The following is an 18,211-nucleotide window of genomic DNA, read 5'->3' as shown; positions in this document are numbered from 1 at the left end:
AGGAGACCCATCTATTCTTCCATTGCTCCTTTTCTACTTAGCTATAGCACCTTTGGTGCAGTGCTTGGGGTTGTTCTTGTAGGCATGCTTCCTCTTTTCCTAAGTTCTGGGCCCACTTGGATGGTGCTCCCTCCAAGTCTTCTCCTCTGCATACTACTTGGATTGCTTGCCCATCATTCATTCTCTGGCATATTGAGCTAGAGAGGAATCATTGAATCTTCCAAGATGTTTAGATTGATGTTATGCATCTTTGGTTGAAGATCTCACATTCTCTTCAGGAAACTATTCAAGTGAAGTATGCACTAGATGGGGGTATGGATCTAGTTGATCTTGCTTAATACAACCACCTCAGTTTTCATCTTCAGGATGGAGTTGCAACTCAAATGTATCAAAGAGTGCCGAGGTAGCCTTAGCAATAGAGGAAAGGTCAGGTTAATTGGGATGGGCATTGGACTCCTCCTCCCTATGGAGTTCTAAAAATTAACACTGATGGTTCCTATTGGAGGAATCCAGGCCCTATTGGTATTGGGGGTGTGGCTTGTTATAGTTTTGGTGATGTTAAATTCTTTTTCTCAGTGTATAAGGGTGATAACACTAACAATCTAATGGAGGCTCAGGCCATTTTATATGTTATGGAACAATTTTGTTTGTGGAGATGGTGCAAGATTATCTATGAGTCTGACTCCCAAGTGGTGGTGAACTTGTTTGCCTTGCAGGATTTTAAGGATGTTAGTTAGTAGTTGGCCACTATTGTTAATTAGATTCTTCTCTTTTGTACCGCTCTTGAGTTCCTTAGGTTTACTCATGTTCCTCGTGAATGGAATAGAGCTACTAATTGTTTGGCCAAATGGGCTTCTGGTCATGCTTTAGGCTAAAATATTATGGCTAGGGGGCAACTTCTCTATGAGATGGTGCAAGAATTTGATGATCTTGTTGCTCAAGATAGAGCTCCTTGTTGGGCTCTGCTTGTTCTAATCCTTTCTATCCTAATAAATTTTTACCCCTCTTTTTCCATATATATATATATATATATATATATATATATATATATATATATATATATATATATATATATATATATATATATATATATATATATATATATATATATATATATATATATATATATATATATATATATATATATATATATATATATATATATATATATATCAAAGATCTATTGATCTAGTTAAATAATTCCAAATGAACAAATCATATTCCTAAATGAAAAACACTTACATTACAAGAAATAACACCAAATCATAGCCCCTGTTGCCTCTGCTGCACAGAACATGGACTAGTTTTTCATCTAAAAGTTACAATTGCAATCTCCTCTTCTTCTACCTACCCAAGACTAACATTGTTAGGGACACTTCTTATTCGTGAAGTCATTTTTGTGAGCAAAAGACCCATATCAAGTCACTTGGCCTTATTAAAGTGAGTACATGTGAGTGCAATGTTTGTAACAGCGAAGGCTTCTTCTACATAAAAGATGTTCCACCCATCCTTTTTAATTTTAGAGTCCACAACTTCTTCAAAATGGTTGTTCTCTATTAGGTGCCTTACACACCCTAGAATATGAAACTGACTTGAACCCCATGCTTGATCAACATGCATTTGTCCCATTATCGTCTCCAACACAACAATCCCAAAGCTGTAAACATTGTGTTTATATGGGAGCTTGTTATTCCAGCAATACTCTAGAGCCTAGTAACCTTTAGTACCTATTATTTTATCAGTTGACCTATGTGTCCCCTCCCAATCCACATACCTACAAAACCCAAAATTAACAAGCTTTGCCTCATTGTCACTACTATCCACAATGATATTTTGAGGCTTGATATCAACATGAATGATTTTATGAGAGTGTAAGAATTCAATTCCCTTGACCATAACCATTATCATTCTCAAGCTTTGCTTCCAACTGTAGACAAACCCTAAACAATTTCCTCTCAAATAGTCATCAAGATAACACCCATCTATATATATGTAGGCCAAGTAGGATATATTTTCTTCTATACACCAAGCATATAGTTTGTTTATGTTGATGTGATCCAATCCCTGTAGAAGTTCAACTTCATTCTCCACCCACATTTTGGTGTCAGGTGATTTGTGTTCCATTTCCTTTATAGCCAAATCTCTGCCTTGGAAGCCCGCCCTGTAAACTCGTGCAAATGTTCCTTCCCCAACTTTAAGAGACTCGTGGCAACAGCTTTTGATATAAGCAATCTGATCAAGTGTGAGGTTCAAATGAATATGTGTAGGCACAAGTGGCAGTTCTTGATTAGAGAAGAGACCTGAGTCTATATGTAAAATTCTTCCTCTTTCTCCAATCCCATTTATTTGAATTGTGTAATTACTATGAGTAGTAGTTCTCAGAGGAGCCATTTGCAGATTGGAAGATAAGCTTGACTGAACCTGATTTTGTTCAACAACAGCTCGCTCCTTTATATTTACTTGGGGTGAAGGTAAAGGGGAACTTGTTGCTTCCCGGTTTCGCTCGGGTTTGGACCTCATCTTGTAAATGATACCGAGTGTAACCAAATCACAATTGCAATCACTGCACCAGAGGAAAATGAAATAAAGTAAAATAAAATTGTTGCCAAATTTTTTTGATGGGGAAAACTAAATTTCGAAACTTACAAATTACTTACCAAATACGACAGAAATTATTGACACTTTTTGTGAATGCGTCCGATAAAATGGTAACTGTCATTAGTTAACAATAACAAAGAATAAAGAAAAACATAAGATTTTTATGGTTTCGCAAGAACAATGAGACTTTACCTTCGGGAGAAGGTGGTTGAAAATCCAGCTGGGAGGTTGAACATCAAGAAACTGTAATGATCAGATGAACAAAAGAAACCTAAATTAACAATCAGAAATACAAAAAGATGTACGAAGTCTACGAAAAAGAGACTGAAAAGATCCACACCTTGAAATATCAGATCTCAGAATCTAGCAGAATCTGTGATACTTTGCTTGAAGAAGATAGCCCTCTCTTTTTACTCTACCATAGTGAAGAATTCTTTTTAGAGAGCTCAACTGCAATGGTAGATGGCCCTCTCTTTTAGCTTTACAATGGAGAAAATAGCTTTGTATTCTGTGGCTGTTTCACAGGAGCAGTCCGAGACAAGTTTTAAGGTAGGGAAGAACAGGAAATAAAATAAAATGTCATGGGTCTTCCTTTTAATTTCCTGGTTGCTTCTCAAACGCAACCCAGGCCAAATAATATAAAGTGGGGATGAAACAGGACAATGAGATAGGACAAAACAACCTCCACTGTGGAAGAAACTGGTTACACTGAACTTCCTCCTAAATTATTTGATTTTGTAGGAGGGGAATGCAAAATCATGTTTAGTCAAAGCTATCTTTACAACGAAGATGATAAATGATCTATCAAAGAAGAGGCTTTCAATTATATAATTTATACTTTGTAGAGGAGGTTTGTTTGTGGTTTTTTTTAATGTGGCTTGTAAATTTATCTTGCCTAGCAGTCACTGGAATAATTTGTGCAACTGCTGGTTCTTACTTAAAAAAATTTAGAAAATAAAAATTTAGATGAATAAATTTTAAAAAAGAGCAAAACATAGTGAGACATGATAAATTTTTAATAAGTTATTTTTCTTTTTTTAATGTTTATAATTATTTAATAAGTAATTGTAGAAAAAAGAAGAAGTTTATTCTATTACTTATTAAGAGCTTATTCTTTTAAAATTCAAACAACTCATATTCTATAAGAAAAGATCCAATCTTTTTCAACCCATTTTTTAATCATTATTTATTTTCTACAAACAATTGTTCTTTAATTAAAGTAGAAAAAGATTAGACTTCCATTTTTTTCAATGTTTATCAGCTATTCATCTTTTATCAATCTAGTTTTTCTTGGAGATATAAGATTATCTATTAGCATTTAATTTTTTCAATTTGTGACACTATGTATGCGAGTTTTATTTTTTATTTTTTATAAAACATAAACTATGAATATTTTATTAATTTATAAGTATAAACACTAATAAAAAGGTAGATAGACTATTGAATCTAACAATAATGACATTCTCTCAATCTAGTCATTGGAAAGTATAATGAATGCCACATGGGGATAAAATCTTGATTATTTACCAACTGGACAACTTTTACTTTGGATCCTTGAACTTTAGCTCAACCATGTGATAATCATTGGAATTGAATTCCAATTGATTAGTTATTTGTTAATGAATAAGGATATTACTATATGAAAAAATAATCTTCCCAATCCATGTCAAACCCTATATTTGCTAATTGATCTGCCACATTATTTGCCTCCATGTAATAATAGACCACAACAATTCATGGTACGAAACATCAAGGACAACTTCCTTCATAGTTGGTTTTATTTTTCCGAAGGACAACTTCCTTCACCCCAAGCATGGTGTGTAATTGAAGCTATTGTGGTAATGCCAAAGGTTTAGTGAAGATGTGTGAAACATACTCTTTTGTAGAAATGTACTCCATGATGAGAACACCATGCTATATCAACTAGTGGATCAAGTGCATTTGGATCTCTATGTGCTTAGTATGTTGATGCTTCATTGGGTTGTGAGAAATGTGAACAACACTCTAATTGTCACACCAAATCAAGAGGAAACCCAAACTCACTAATCAAATAGTGAAGCAACAAAATCTCACAACTAGCTAACACTAATACTTGGCAATTAGACTATGAAGATGATAATGCAATGCATGATTGCTTCTTGCAACACTATGTGATAAGAGTAAAATCAAGACAAAAAATGAAGCCAGGATAAAAAATTTGATCATCAAAATCAATAGCCCAATTTTAGCCCATAAAACCAACAATGTGTGTGGATCATGTAGTGTATTGAAAGTCATAATGTGTAGTTCCTCTAATGTATACATCAAAATAGGTTTGATGTGTTAAATTTCATGGATTACTACAAATGTACTAATAAATGCCATTATGTTAGGTATGCATTTTCTAATTTCCAACAATCTCTTATTTATATATAAAAGTGAGTAATGAGTAGGCATGTCCCTTCATAGGACATTTCTATTCATTAATATAATCACAATCTTATAGTTATGTCATCTCAAATATATAAAAATATATATGCATTTCATATATACATATATACATTTGCTACAATTTCTCTAAGAGAAGCTATAAAACATCAACACTTCCTCTTAGCTAGAGAGGATAAACACATGACATATATTACACCATTGGTAATATTAGGAATGAAAAATTTTAAGGATATATTTGATCAGAAGACATTCAACATTTTGAAATCATATTTGATATCATGAGTATTGATCTTCTAGAATATCAACATATGATATTCACCCATTATGCAAATAGGGTTATGATATCACATCTGATACCAAGAGTATTGTTCTCCTAGAATATCAACATCTAATATTCGCCAAGTACTCAAATAAAGTGTGATATCACATCTAATATCAAGAATATTGGCCTCCAAAAATATCAATGATATTCACCAAATACTCTGAGATGCAAGGCATTCACCATTTACTCAAATTAATTGATTTCATAAACAAGTTATTGTAAGATCACCACCTTACAACAACTTCTCCAAATACAAGTGATGATCCTTTGGAAGTCATCACTTTGTCATGATATACACAAGGGGTAGGCCCATTAAAAATCCCATGGTCATGAGGTATATTTATGAATCACATTCCTCTTGACTGCTACAATTTATTGATCACTAGAGAATCCATCTCAATATAGTTTACTCACTCTGAATCAATAAAAATAACATTACCCAAGGTTGAGTGAATCACATCCTTTGTCTGCTCCCTCTCTTTCAAGGTTGCCCCTAATGAAATGTTGAGATCCCTCTAAATCTCAATCTCCCTCTTCCTACAATAACATACTTGTAGGAAAAGATCAAGGCAAAAAAATCTCTTATGGGATGCATAAAAAAACACAAATAAGAATGTTAATTAGACTGATAGGTATTTAACACCTCCATGTTAATAACAATAACACATAATACTTAATATTTTACCTCTCATACTCCCATATTGGATCTCACTATCATTACATGAAATTTTAAATGTCATCAAATATAATTATACACATACAAATACATATATGTAATTAATTGTCACATATATCCACACATATTACTTATCCAATTTTATTTTTTATCTAATAATAATTACCTTAATTTCATACAGTGACATTAAGCCATTTATATATAGAGATGTGTGATGATAGAAATTAATCATTTTATAAGAAAATATAAGAATCTCCTTGTATCCATTAATTAATATATCTATAAGTATCATTCTTAATTTGATACAAGATTCATGAATAATAAATTCCTATATATAAATTTAAGTATGTTACAATTGCATAACATAATATCAACTTAAAACATGTCTTACCTTTCATACCTATTTAGGCGTCGGTCCTAACACCCAACACCCTCTATTCCAACCTTTGATACGTGCTGCCTATACCTCTTGTGAGCTGTGTATGTGTCATTGGCCGATCATACTCGCGACAAGCTATTCCATTCCACGATGCATTATCTTCATAATTAACACCCTTAAATTGCCCATGGGACCCACGGTCCTTTCTTGTAGTAACCACTAATGGGTATCGTCTTCTGATCCAATCGAGCCCCATAATATATTTCCTCTTTACCTTTAATCCAGTTTAGAAGTTTCCACTTGTATTCATTTACAACGTAAGTTATCTGTATTCGAATTTATCTGATTTCTAATTTCTTCATTCTGCTTCCCGATCCATCAAGTTGCCAAAAAATTTAGTCTATTTCTCTATGCGCTTGTATAACTAGCTATAATATATTTCTTAATGCACCATAAAATTCATTTCCATTGCCTCCTCCTATGGATGTCATTATTCTTCTGGATATTATGATCAAGAAATATTTCCCTGCACAACTTCTCTAATTTAATCGCAAGTTCTCCTCCTGAATGATGATAGGAGTAAGGTTGCTTCACTCTTTGATGGCTTTTCATGTATCAACTTTGACTTGAAAAGGAAATAAATTTCCTATGCATGTCTCTCAGGCCAATGATTGTGTCCAGTCTGTCGTATAAATGAGCGCTCTCCAAAGAGACTCCAATTTGTAGTTGTCGTGCTCAAACTCCACACAACCTCCCTAATACTTACAAAAACAAGCCTAAAACATCTATTTTTTTTCAATGTGGGTAGGCACTTAAGAGCCCCTATGTTTGATACTTCAATGACCCTAGCTTTCTCATGGGTCCAATATTTTCCATCTAGCATGCAGACAATAAGATGTATAAGATGTCCAAAAGAAATGATGGTATACTGCAATTTTTATTTCTTATATTTAAAACTAGGCTTTGATATCATGTTGAATTTCATGGATTGTACTAAATGTACTAAGCATTGCCATTATGTTAGGTATGTATTTTCCAATTTTCTAAAATCTTTTATTTAAATATATTAGTGAGTAAAGAGTAGACATGTCCTTTCATGGGACATGTCTATTCATTAATAAAATCACAATCTTATAGTTATGTTATCTCTAATACACACACACACACACACACACACACACACACATCTATGGTACAATTTATGTGAGAGAACCTATGAAACATTAACATGATGACTTGACAATGGCTCTCATGAGGATGATAGTATAGCTAAGAAACAAGGCCAAACACATACTAACCAAATGCCTCTACAAAGTAGAATCCATAGGAACAATAGTGCAAGAGGTAGACAAAACAATAGTCGAGTAAAATAGTGTGGGATAGGAATGCAATCAAGCATATTAAATTGTTGGAGCATATAAACATACTTCTACTAACAAATGGAAATATCATTTGAGTTCTAGGTAACCTATAGAACCAAGAAAATAGTGCATAAGACCAAGATCAACCATCTCAAATTGTTCTATCAAAGCTCTTTGAATACTATAAATCATGGAGAATGAGCTATCTACAATGATGAGATCATCAACACATATCACAAGAATTACAGCATCAATTCCCTAATGTTGAATGTGCATTGTGTGATTACAATGATACCATGTAAAGTGTGAAGAAAGAAAGAATAATTCCATCTTCTCGTATCAACTTAAAGAGCTCGTTTGAGACCATACAATGTGTTTCAAGGCATTTAAACTAAAGAAGAATTATATGCAAAACCGTAAGGCTTCTCCATATATATCTCCTCAAGAAGGTGACCATGCAAGAATAAACTCTTCAATACATATAATAGATTGGCTATCCTTGTGAAGCTAGTAGTGAAACTACAAAGAAAATAGAATTTATCTCAGTGAGAGGAGGAAACGTCTTAAAGTATTCAATACCCTCCACTTGAGAGAATCCATTTGGGTAAAGGTGAGCCTCACACTTATGTTGTAATATTTAGAATAATTGAGAAGGGAGTGTGAATCAATTATCCAAGGTCCAAATGTACAAATAAAACTTTCTAGTACTTAGCATATTAATATCCATATATTCATGTCATGCATGCATCCATTAGATCATCTAATATCAAAAAAATTGTAAATTATTGTCCTAGGTAAAAAAAGCTTTGCAAAAATTTAAACATGAAATATCACAGATTTAATAACACATTTAACACAAGGATTTAACATGGAAACCCAATTTGAGAAAATCCACTAGTAACATGCTGCTGAATTTCACTCTTCTAAAGTGAGCCTTGCTAGGATCCAACCTTGTTAAACGTTACAATGCAAACTATTAAATGCTACTTGGTTAAAATATTTGAATCACCCTATTAAGAGTGAGCCTTGTTAGAGGACTTTAGAGCATTCTATTAGAATGTCACCCTATTAGAAGATTTACTCATGCCTATTAGGTCAACCCTAATTCAAAGGATTTATCCAAACTGATACAATTGTTGGAAAGTAGCAGTAAGACTTGATCTAGTAACAAAATAACTTACTTGTAGATAACATATGTCTATTTAGCTCTTCATTGTGCTTGGGATTAGATCTCTTCCATCTTTGACAGCTTGTTCACCCCTTCAAGCCTTCACCTCCTTTAGCCTTCCTACTGTGTATGTCATTTGCAAATTCACCCCTTAAGCCCTCATATGAAGTAACACAAACAAACTTCTACTATGTTTGTATTCACTTATCTAGCTCGTACTTAGGCTACAACAACCATTAGCAACCATTGCTTCTAGTTTAGAACTCTCTTAAATAGAGAATTTTGATCTTTTTTAGCTTAACCACAATCACACATTTTAGGGTTAGGTAAGATTCATTGAATTTAACCAGCTTTCTATTTTTTTCTTCCTTTATGAACTTCCTTTGCAACTATTATCAAATTCACCTCAAAATAGTTTATCTTGAATTTTGTGCCTACAAATTATCAAGCTTATCTTCCACATGTTTCACAAAATTTAATAAATCAACTTTTTCATCTCAAATTACTTATATCTTCAATCAAACTCTTTATGCTATCACTTAGAAATAACTAACTTTTGATGTTTGGCCAACACTGGGTTGCTTGGCATCCACTAAACTTTACTTGGAACATACTATATTTTTATTGATGCTCAAAACATACTAAATTTTCTTAGCATACGTTATTTCTTCACTTTTCTCAGCACCAACTATTTTTTTTCTTGGCTTGAACTAACATCGCTCGGATCCTACTATTCACTCAGTCAAGCTTAGTAGACACATTTTTCTTTCCTTCTTCTTCTTCACTTTTCTACTCTATCTATCCATTGTAGCCTTAAGTAGATATATAATATACTACATCATCAATGTCTTACCTAGTCTTAGTCCTTTTATACACCATATAACTCAACCTTTCTCTAGGTACTTTTGTTATCCTATGTTCTTCAAATTCTTTTCATCAATCAATCAAATGATAACATTTAGACCAAAGTAAGAAATTATCTTATCAACAAGTAGTAGGTTTGATGTTGCTAACAAAATAATTATTTTTCCACATTCTTATACTTGCAATAATCTTCTTTGCTCAAAAATCTCCATGCTTGGCATATATGGAAAACCAATACCAAATAGAAAACTTAATACTTTGTATTGAGATCTCTCACTCTATAAGTGTCATTCCTTCTTCTATATAGGCTACTATAAAATTTCCTTTGTTCTGATCAACTCTATAGATCTCTTTGTGTGTGCCTTTTTGACAAATTCCTTAGCAACCCAATAAAATTTCTCCCTCATTTCATCAAGTAAAATCTCTCTCTCTTTGATTTATCTCTCCTTATTTGACAAAAAAATCATTCTTAAGTTATATTTCTTTCTCTTTCTATATGTAAATCATTTCCCCCTCTTTGAAAACAATTCCAAAGACTTGCCATCTCTCCATGTAGATACCAACAATTTAGGTTCTCCCTCTGTCACCTTGCATGTGACTGTAATTTTTCTATTTGAAATCCTTTATTTTAGTCAAATTATATAGTATAATCCCCTACATCAAATTGTAAGATATGAAATTCAACTTAGTTAATGTAGGGCACTACTCTTGGTTCTCAAGTTGGTTTGGATAGGGGTGACACCCATACTTTACCTCTTAGATACTCATTAGCATCCTTAGGTAAAGAATTTGTGAATATTTCAGCTATATGTTCCTTTGTATTCATATATTCCATTCTCATTTATTTTTCTTGAACCAACTCTCTCAAGTAATGACACTTGATTGCAATGTGTTTTTATCTTTGTATGCATCACAAGGTTCTTAGATATGTTTATAGCACTTGTGATGTCACTGTATATTACAAAATGTTCAGTGATTTCCTCCTTCATTCCTTTTAGTAACTATTTAATCCCCCCAAAATTGGTAGAATTCACTACCACAACCACATATTCAGCTTTAGTAGTAGACTATGAAATACAATTATGTCTCTTACTAGTCCATGACACTGATATTTTTCCCAAGAAAAATTCTCCACCACTTGTGCTCTTTTTTTCATCTATGTTTCTAGCCCAATCAACACCAGTGTAGGGTCTCAATTCAAACTTTCCATTCTTCTTGCAATATAGACCATAGCCTTTTTTCTATTTTAGATATCTCATAATGTTTTTTTATAGCCATTAAGTCCCAATAATCCCAGTAGCTAGAGAATTATCAAGTCCGCTATGTAGTACATATTGCAATTTACCAATAATAGACTTGTATAATATTTGATTTACCTCTAAAGAATTATCAATCTTTGATAGTTTGTGTCCTATCACCATAGGAGTGCTAACTAGCTTTAAATCTTCCATTCCAAAAAATTTCAAGATTTCCTTTAAATATTTGGATTGATTAATGTAAATACCATACTTCATCTGATATACTTCCAAATCAATAATGAACTTTATCTCATCAAACATAGACATCTCAAATTCTTTCATCATTTCATTTGCGAATGTCTTGCATAAGGCATTTTGTCCTCCAAATATTATATCATCAACATATATTTTAGCTATAGAAATTCCTTTACCTCCTTTTTTCTTCAAAGATAAGTAGATTTTATTATCTATCTTTTGAAAACAAATCTTCACAAGATAATTCAGTAGTCTTACATACCATGCTCTAAGAGCTTACTTTAAACCATATAAAGCCTTGTGTAATCTATAAAACATGCTACTTTTTTTTGGATAAAAAAATCCCTCAGGTTGTTCAATCTAAACCTCCTCTTCCAATATACCATTCAAAAGTTTAGACTTTACATCCATTTGACAAAATTTGAAACCTTTGTAAAAAGAGTAAGAAAGAATATTTCTTACTCCTTCCAATCTTGCAACTAGGAAAAATGTCTCTCCATAGTCAATTCCCTCTTCTTGTGCATATTCTTTGCATAATAATCTTGACTTGTTCTTGTTACTTCACCATTCTCATCTAACTTGTTTTTGTATACCCACTTAATTCCAATAACATTCTTGCCCTATGGTCTAGGTACAAGTGATGATGTCTTGTTCTTCTCAATCTGATCAATTTCTTCATTCATAGTTTGAATACATTCTTCATTTTTCTAATACATCTTTCACTATTCTAGGTTCATTCACACTTAACAAACATGTATTATTTGTCAGTCTATTCCTTGTCATTGGTCCATCTTCTCCTCCTCCACTGAGTTTTTCTATAGGGTGATGTGTTCTATCATATTTTGATGTCTTTAGTTCTATTCTTCTTTCTTCAACAAGAGGTCTAAAGTCATGAAGTTCAATTTCAGATTCACTATGTGCTTCTATATTTGGTAATTCAACATTCCTCTCTTGTACATTAATCTTATCATCAGAGTGTGTACTTCAGCTTTTGATTGTAACTTGGCTCTTGAATGCAACTCGACATCCATTGTATGTCTTAGAAGTCATAGATTCTTGCTGATTAGTAACTTGGTTCTTATAATTCATTAGTCATGCATGCATAGTAATCCATAGAGGATTTGTAGTTCTTCGGTTCCTCCTTTGGTTCATCTTCATGCACCTTTTTATATTCATCAATCTTTACATTTGCACCTTCCAAAACTTTGTTAGCATTAGTATTCAAACACTTATAAGCTTTACTTCTTGTGGAATATCCTAGGAATATATGTTCATCACTTTTAGCATCAAATTTACCCTTTATTTCCCTTCAAAATGTAGAACTTTCTTCCAAATACCTTAAAATATTTCATTCAGTGGGTGGTTATATGTACCATAACTCAAAAGGTGTAATATTTGTACCTTTCTTGACTTGTTCTCTATTAAAAGTATAGATGGTTGTACTACTATCTTCTCTCCAATATTTCAAAGAAATATTCTTACCCATCATCACTATCCTAGCACAATCCATTACTAAGTTGTTTCTCTTTTTAGCAATCCCATTTTTTGGAGGGGTTCTAGGTACATAACTTTGTCTTTTGATTTCTATATAAATACAAAAACTATTGAATTCATTTGATGTAAACTCTCCACCTATATCAGATCTCATACATCTCAAACTTTTATCTATTTCCTTTTCAACTCTTGCCAAGTACCACTTAAAAATTTTAAAGGCATCATATTTCTCTCTTAAAAACATATACTTCCTCATCCTAGAATAATCATCAACAAATAACATAAAATATTTGTCACCTTTGTAGCTTTGCACATTAACTAGTCAACATAAGTCGGTATGAACTAACTCAATAATTTCATTTGAAGTATGATTCTTACTCTTAAAAGTAGACCAAGTCATCTTGCCTAAGTGACATTGTTTGAAAATCACATTATCAAGTTTCTTCAATTTTGGAAACATTGATCTCATTTTGGTTTTGACAAGGTAGTGATAAAACACTTAGTCATTATCTAGCAGAAATATAGTGCAAGCCAAGTGTATGGTGTATGTCGAGCATAAGGCTCCAAGAAATACATGTTGAGCAATATGATAGTTAGTGCCAATAACTAGTAGTTGTCAAGCAATCAATGTATGATGACCCATTCAAGTGCTAGGCTAATGGAAGAAGCCAAGAAAACTAGTATGTGCAAAGTGATTCAGGTGTTGAGTAAATAGTGAGTGCCAAGATATTTAGGTAAAAATAAAAAGTTGTGTCACCTTTCAGGCTAACTTATCAAAAAAATTAAATTTGATTATCTCTATCTCAAACTCAATTTTGTTCAAACATAAAAATCTAGACAAATTCATTCTAGCTAAGTTATATATGGTCTCACACTTTTCCAATTGGAAATGTCTATTAAATACATATTTTATACTAGTTTGTATCCAATTACTAAAGAACTAAAATTATTTTAGAAAATTTGGATTTTAATAACTCTTATTATTTTTTATGGTGACTTTTTAATAAAATATTAGTACCATTTTATTAAAGCTCAAAGTAAAAAATATTCTCATATAAAGTTTATAGTGTTTTAATTAGATGTAGTATATTATAAGTAAAAATTCTACAAGCATGTATCTTAACACTTGAAAAGCCATTGATTTTGAGAAATAAAAAAATTATTAAATCATACCAAAAATATATAGAAATTATATGACATTCTATAAGAGAAAATGCTCTTCAAGAATTATAAATTTTCTCCTAGTTAGAATAGATTTCTTTTGAAAAATGTGGTGGGATATGAAAACTATCAATTTCAGGTGAGTTGAAATTTGAAACATTATATATATATATATATATATATATAGCAAATTTTTATATTTGATTGTTCTAGCTATGTATGTTATCTATAACATAGTCTGAGATCAAAGGGAAATAAATTTATTTTCATATATTTTTGTGTTGGGAACTATACCCCTAATTTTCAGCATTTTTCAATAGCTAAAAAATTATCTATAAAAATTAGGGAAATATATCAATTCTTATTCCAAATAATTATAAAAAATATAATCTTGAACTTCATCCATTTCTACACATTTCATTAGTTTACTTCATTTTCAAATTCCAAATAATAAAACCAATTTTATGTCATTGAAGGTGAATAGTTATACTTTTGTTAGCCTTTTTCATTACAAAAGGGTGACATAGGTTTGTGCTTTTACCCATTCAAAATTTGAGTTACGACATTAAAAGCATAGTGTAGGCCTGGCAATAGAGTCTTTGGATGCTGAGTAACTAGTCAAGGACATACTTGTTTTTAATTGCACAAACTAATATGTAAATCATTTTTTTCCAACATAAACATTATTTCTCAATTGTAGAAGATAAGGATTGAATTATATTTAGGATACCTATGTGATACATGTAACTAGCTAGAAAAGGGAATGAATTAGGCAAAAGTAAGGATTGACCACAACCATTGATCATGACCTATCCCATCTATGCCTATACCTATTTGAGGTAAAACCCTAAAGAGTTTTATAATGTTAGAGAGTGATACACATGTGCAAGTAGATGAATGCTAAGTGTAGAGCTATCAATCATGGTGGCATAATGGCTAAGATAGAGTTACATATTGTAGAATTAGTTTAAGGAGAACAAACAAATGCAATGAAATGATAGAAAAGAAATATCTGATTAGGAGGACCAAGGATTGAATAATTAGAAGGATATTTTACATTAAGTAATAAGGTGTTATTTGAAGGACTGGGTTTTGGATCATTCTAACAGATGATTTCAAGTAAATCTCTTAATAGAGTAGTCCTGATAGGCTATTGTAAATCACTTAACTAAGTGTTTTCTTAATTTTGAGTTTTAAATACTTTTGCAAGGTGAGACCTAATAGTCTTGTAAGACTTTGATAGGGAATATCTTGCATAGGGTACATCATAGCTTATTATCAAAATTTTTTAGCAACAATTGGCCATACTTTACAACTATAGTAGTGAAGATTATTGGGTGTCATCCTTGCCTTATTTTGAACTTCCCCTTGAAGGGTTTCTAGGTAACCAAATTACTTGTTCTATGTGTTTAATTTTCTTTATTCTATGGATGTGATGTATGGTTACTTATTTTAGTTTACATGCTAAATTATGAGATGGATGTATGGTGAATTGGTCTAAGGTTAATATTTGAAGCATTGTTTCACCATCCCCCACCCCCTCTTAAAATTTACTTTTCCATTGTCAATTCCAACAATTGGTATCAGAGAGAAGCTCTCTTGAAGGAAGTCTTGACATCTTGAGAGAAAAAGATCTTGAAGATGGAATTCTACTTATTGGAAAAGAATATTGATAACTAGAAGATTGAAATACAACTTGTCCTAAATTAGTTGAATGAAGAAAGGGATGTACTATAAAAGTCATTGAAGAGAAGGAAAGAAATAGCTATTCAATAAATGACACACAATATAAAGGGATAGACCTTACTGGATGATTTGAAGGTGGAAACTCAGAAGAGTTTGATGTAGAAATTGTAGATCAGATGGAAAAGAATGAAGCCCTAAATAAGGAAATTAGGAAACTCAAAAAAGAAAAAGAAGTACAATCAATATTTCTATGTGAAATGATTGAATGAAAAATAAAGTTGAGGAAGAAAAAGTCATGATTGAGGAAGATAAGAGAGTACTAACTAATTGACTTGAAGAAAAGACATTAGATGTGCAAAATCTTACCAGGATGCAATTGAATACTTCAACCCAAAAAGAAGACCATGTATCTCAAGACTGAATTATAAAATTGGTCATCTCCCAAAGAGTAATGTTATTTCTCTCAACAAAACCATTCTATTGAGGGGTATAAGTTACTCAAAATTAATGAAGTAAACCATGCTTAGTGCAAAATTATTGAAAGCCTAATTATCATACTCCCCCCTATTATTAGTGCATATTTTTTTGACATAAAATCTTGACTACTAGTCCACAAACATATTAAAGGTTTGAAAGGAATAAAAAATGTGATATTTTTACTTGAGAATGTATTCCCATATACAATGACATAAGTCATCAAAAAAAGTGAGCACATATAAGGACCCTGAAAGAAAAGGAGTGGAAATGATATAAGATCATTATGGAGTAGATGTAAAGGCACCTTAACACATGTGTCTTTTTAGGAGGAAATGTATCTTGATGACACTTTCCAAGAATGTATCCATGGAAAACATTATCAGTGCAAGAGATTTGTGCTAACCCAACAAAAAACTCACGTATACTCATCTACTATAAATACATGTAGTTGACATAGCTTAAATTCTCATGCCAAAGATTTCTAAACATGTCTGCATGTACAATAACAAAGAAACCCAAACTATTTGAGCTCTCAAAGCTATTAAACATGTATAAAGTCAGTTGGGGATCAATACTTCTAATAGCCATAATCATAGAGGAATAATAAAGATATCTAATAACTATGTCATGTGAAGAAAACTCAACTACCTTATTGGATCCAGAATGGAAAATTTGATAAATAGAAAGGAGTTCCATTAAAATTTCAAGAACAAGAACTACATACTAAGGAGAATTACCATCTTATGAAAGTAAACCTAAACTAAGAACTAGGATTTGTGTTGAGTCAGCAACTTCAATATGTGAAGTATCACCATGGATAAGTGCAGTGACCATGTCCATAAATGTGTCATATGGTGTGAATATGACCAATGTAAATTTTTAAAAGTAGAATGTTCTTTCTTGTAGACGAGGAAGGAAGATCGTGATGTTATTGCAAGGCTTCCTCTAAAGCCTCTAGCTATTTCACACACCCAAAAACTAGATGTACTTCATTGCCATAGAAAATGCAAGGATCACTTGTGATCTTCTTAGTGTTGGAGGAAGATTAACTAGATTGAAGATATTTACCCTATTTGGAATTGGGTGGTGGTTTCAAAATAGATTTCAATGGTGGCTTGGAGGAAGTCTCACTATGAATTGAATTTTTCTTGGGAGTTAGTTTCATCTTTGGCTTTCCTTTAGATGTGTGTGAAAATAATGCCTTATTTTTTTGTCCTATTAGAGAGTCTAACTATGTAAGCTTGGTGTACTCACTAGTTAACTAATAAAAAAAAATCAAATATAGGCATGGTTAATCAAGGACCCAAAGATTCAATAGTTGAGTAAAAATTATATTAGAAAATATGACTTTTTGTTAAAAGATTTACCAAAATGAGTTAAATACACTCTTCATATGTTTTGATCTTTCTAGAACCCTATAAAATAGATCTAATAGATTTGAGTTTCGTCAAGAAATCATCAATAGAGGGAAATGAATGGGAGAACCAAAGAATTCAAATTTCCCTCAATCTAAAACACTCTAAAATCATTTATGGTGCTAAAAAAACCCTTAAATGTTTTCCTTATAGCTTGAGGAGTGACACAAGCATCTTGATGAAAGAGCAGATTATTAGTGACATGCAAAGATAAAAAACCTATAGCTCAATCCATGTTGTTCCCATGTTGCTTAATCTTAGTAGGGTATGAAAACTCAGTTTGAACCTCATCCAAATAGGACCATATCACTTGTGACCTTAGAAGTGTTTTTATATAATCTTTCCAAAGGTGATAATAGTGTAGAGTAAGGGACTTAATAGAAGATGAATATTCAATGTTGAACAATGCCCCAACTAATCAAATTTTTTAATTTTATTAATAATATTCCTAAACTAGATAGAAGAAAATTTTTGGTTGTGCCTATGGTCAAGGTTGTGAAAGAAACCTATGTGTTTCCACTTGGTAGTGTGTGGGAGTTATGTCCTCTAGTATATTTTTACTTTTTTAATACCTCGTTATGTGTGTCATGGTTAAGTGGAAAAATAATTTTGCCTTAGATTACAACTACAGCCAAATAATTAAATGGTATGGTTAGATCGTTATCTGATGAATTAAATGCTCTACTA

At 32.0% G+C, this 18,211-nt stretch overlaps 1 pseudogene; it reads right to left on the bottom strand.

The window, feature by feature from the left end:
- Positions 1-1,347: 1,347 nt before the first annotated feature.
- On the bottom strand, positions 1,348-6,661 carry LOC149544038 (putative G-type lectin S-receptor-like serine/threonine-protein kinase At1g61610; annotated as a pseudogene).
- Between the last annotated feature and the right edge of the window lie 11,550 nt (positions 6,662-18,211).

This window comes from Cupressus sempervirens, chromosome 8, assembly GCF_028749045.1.
Source record: "Cupressus sempervirens isolate cs-2001-9-10 chromosome 8, ASM2874904v1, whole genome shotgun sequence".
Taxonomy (NCBI): Eukaryota; Viridiplantae; Streptophyta; class Pinopsida; order Cupressales; family Cupressaceae; genus Cupressus; species Cupressus sempervirens.
Note: the sequence above shows the minus strand (reverse complement) of the source record. Positions and strands in the feature narration are given on the sequence as shown.